Consider the following 4,093-nt stretch of genomic DNA (forward strand, 5'->3'; position numbering starts at 1 on the left):
CACAGTGTATCTGGCATCCTGATGGGGCAATGAGCTCTGGAATGACACTGTGATTTTTGAAAAGTAGCTTGAAAGGCTAATAATGCAGGAGCAGCAATAGCTACTAATGGAAAACTAGGGCAGAAGAACATTTTCCCAAGACTGTAAGATCCCAAGACATATTGATAATTGGACTGAGGAAGTAAGGAGAACAGGAAATAAAATATATGTAAAAAGAAATATACTGTAGCAGTAAACGCTGGATTAGACTCAATGCTATAAGATCAATCAAAGATGCAGTTTGATGTATTGGATAAAACAAAGAGTCAACTTTCCTATGGCTGGGGTGTACTTTTTCTCCCCCCCCCCTCAGTGGGTTGCAAAGGATATGGCAAATGACACAATTTGGGTAGCAAAGCTGAATTTCTGGGATGGCTTGTTGGGGTAGTCTGAAGATGATAAAGAGACAAAAATATGTATAAAGTTGTATGTAGGTTTTACACATTTACTTTGTCCCATATTGTTTTTTGCAAACCCTACTGTGAAAAAAATAGTACTACCTAGAAACTTTGATACTACAGTCGAATATTGCTGATGAAACGTGAAGCTGGAAAATGGGGTTGGGGCAGTAGAAGTGCCTTGACATTCTTCTTCCCTCTCCCATCAGCCCCTTCTCCAACATACATGTAAGCCCCTAGGCTTGAAGTGAAAGACAAGAAAAATACGACGACATTTCCAGCTTGAACTGGAACTGGCTGTAAGAGAAAGCAAACACATTCTCCAAACATGGCTGTGAGAAGAGGGCCAGAACAGCTTGGTAATAACCCCCAGAACTTTGACCAGGAGGGTCCAAGCATTCCAAGCTTTACAGTACTGACTCCTGCAGCAGACCATCAAGAGCTGAACAGTTTATGTTACACAGAATGGATTATCACAGATGGCTCTTTGCAGCCACTTCCTGAATGATGGATTCCTGTGGGACAGGATGGGAGAACCGGGGCCTGTTACCTGAGCCATCGCGTTAGTCTGACAGTCCTCAATACGGAGATTACGCCAAGTCCTTACGCTTTCTCTCTCTTGCCCAGGAAAGAATTTTACGACTACAAAGATTTTTCAGTAAATCGTTTCTGCGCCGGTCCCGTCCAATACCTTCCACTTTGTTGACATCTTTCTGGAGTCGGAGAGTCCAGAATGGCGTGCAGCAAGTTTTCCCAGCCTTGTTAAAAGCTGAGAAAAATTACAGACTGTGCTGCTCTTGCAGATGAGTCACCCCAAATCTAAATCCCCCTTCAGGATGGCCCTTGCTGGGGAAAGGATGTTGAGGTCTTCTTTGCAAAGAAGCACAATATTGCTGTACGTCCACCTCCAGCTTCCACCTGTGGGTTAAGGGAAATATATATATATCTTTAAAAAGAAAAAGTGAGATCAGTATTTTTTTTAAATTATAATTACACACCAGACAGCTTTACTGCAATAGCAAAAGGTATTGGTATCGCTAGTCTACTAAAGTATTCTGCTTATTACTAAGTTCCCATCTCTACAGTAACTGTAAAATATATTATTTCTGCAAGCTCTTGCACTAAATTCTGAACTGCTGATTGAGTACATCATCCAGGCAATCTGTATCTTTCTGTATTAAAATATCATAATGCAACATTAACATACAAATTTTCTATCTGCTTATTTTCTTTTTAAAAAAATCCTTCAGTAAGAAATATAACGATCATGTAGAAAGTCACAATGTTTTGTAAAGTCCATCTAAGCAAGACAACAGATATACTGTACTGCAGTTAAACAACTGGTCATACTCATGCAATGAAGGTAATATGCAGTGTATATGTGAATCTGATTCTGACATTAACATACTCAAAGTAGCTCAGATAGAGAACAAAACTTTACAAAGTTAACCTAGTCTCCAAACATAAGCATTCGGTTTAATTATTAATGTAATATTTATGGTATTTAATATGAACATTCTAGTCTCTTCATTACTATAGTTCAGTAAAAAAAATGTTTAAAACTCAAAACCAATGTTTTTAACTCTACACAACCCAGCCTTAAATCTAACATTACTGACAGAATGAAATACATAATGCCTTTTAGCAAAACCAATGTGACTGTGTAAGTAAGCATTACAATACCTATGCACCAATAACATCGTGTTCACCAATTATGAAAATTTCCAAAAATTTTCAGAAAAAAACATTTTGAGTTGGGAATTCTGGGAGCTGAAGTTTATTCATGTGAAAGGCACTAGAGTTAGGAAATACTAATTAATTTATAGCGCTGCATCGAAGAAACCAAATATGTTACAATGCACAAAAGAGTAAACTGGCACTGAGAAGAAAACCAAAACTGCAGAAAGATGAAGAAAATTAGTACAGGTAGTCCTCGACTTACAACAGTTTATTTAGTGACTATTCAAAGTTACAACAGCACTGAAAAAAGTGGCATGACTGTTGTTCACATTTATGACCATTGCCAACATCCCCATGGGTCATGTGATCAAAATTTTGATGCTTGGCAACTCATTCATATTTCTGACAGTTGCAGTGTCCCGGAGTCGTGTGAACAGCTTTTGAGACCTTCTGACAAGCAAAGTCAATGGGGAAGCACAACCGTGTTACTAACTAAATGGCAATGATTCACTTAACAACTGCAGCAAGGTCATAAAATGGGGCAAACTTGCTTAACAAATGTCTCACATAGCAATGTAAAATTTTGGGCTCAATTGTGGTCATTAGCTGAGGACTACCTGCAATAAAAGTTGAGGGTTGGGTATGAAAAAGCCCATATAACTTTCCATATCAATAATTGCAATACAGCATATTGCTTAAAAATACAACCGCAAGGACCTCTGGCTTAACTACATTAAACATATGACACAAAACAAATTCTTATTTCCTATTTAAAACCTTTCCTTCATTTTTCAATAGATCGGAATATTAAGAATCCTTGACCCTTTAGATATATACCGCACAGCATGGACTCGAGTGTTCGCACAAAACTGAGGTTTGGTATTTAGGAACAAAAGGATCCATGTCAACATTTTCCCCACACCAAAAATATTTTAATGCGAAGTTATCTCCTCAGAGAGGATCCTACAGAACTGTGAAAATGACTAATGTTTATTTATCCTAACCAATTCTTTACCGTTATGTCCATGAACAATTTCACGGTTCAGAATCTCTTTTAAGGACATGGTCAACTTGAAGTAACATGATGCATGTGTAACAGCTACTTCACAATTTACGAGCCTTTTGCTCCAGAAAGATCAACATGAAACCTTGCAGAAAGTTGCAATTCGCGCTGCAAAGAAGCCCGGTGCTTGGCAGCAGAATTTAAACCGATACTCCTTAATTCAGCGCAGCCAGAAGAAGGTTAGAGGGAATCCGTGGGAAGAATCAGAGACCTGACTCATTGCTCCATCTCCGATCGTACACCTGTCTTGCAAGAGACAAGCCCTCGCGGTCCCTGCAAATAGGCAGCCGAACAGGTGACGCGGACGATTTGCACGGCGTAAAGCCCGGGAGAGCGAGCAAAGAATGAGCCCGAAAAGCGCGTGGACGAGCATGCACCGCCTCGCGACGCCTCCCCCCTCCCTTCCCGGTCTCCCCGCCCGGGCTGGACAATCAGCGCGCGGCGGCCGAGCCCCGCCAGCACTAAGGCGTGCGCGCGCTCCTCTCCCAAGGGACGGCCGCGCTTGCGCGCGTGCAGGCCAGCCCCGCACCTGAGTTCAAACTCCCGGCGTGCCGGCTCCCCCTCTCTCGGGGAGACCAAAGCAAAACGCCTCCGCTACCGCTGCCGCTGCTCCTGCTGCTATTCCTACCGCTACCGTCGTCACCGCCGCCCTGGAAGCGGAAATGTCGGAACCCGGTACACACTCTTGCGGGGTTTCCGGTGGCTTTGCGCACGCGCGCGCACGCCTGACGACTTCCTGGTAGGTCTGCGAGGGGTTTTCCCCCCCCTCCTGCTGCCGCCGCCGGAGAAAGAGAAAGGAGGTTGGGGTGGCCTTCGTGTAGCTTGGATGATGGGAGTTGTAGTCCTGCCCAATCAGGGACAGCTGCCGCAAACTCCTCTTCTTTTCCAGGGATACGGTACAACCTAGATCAGG

The sequence above is a fragment of the Protobothrops mucrosquamatus genome, unplaced genomic scaffold, assembly GCF_001527695.2.
Source record: "Protobothrops mucrosquamatus isolate PMUCROS unplaced genomic scaffold, P.Mucros_1.0 scaffold555, whole genome shotgun sequence".
Lineage (NCBI taxonomy): Eukaryota > Metazoa > Chordata > Lepidosauria > Squamata > Viperidae > Protobothrops > Protobothrops mucrosquamatus.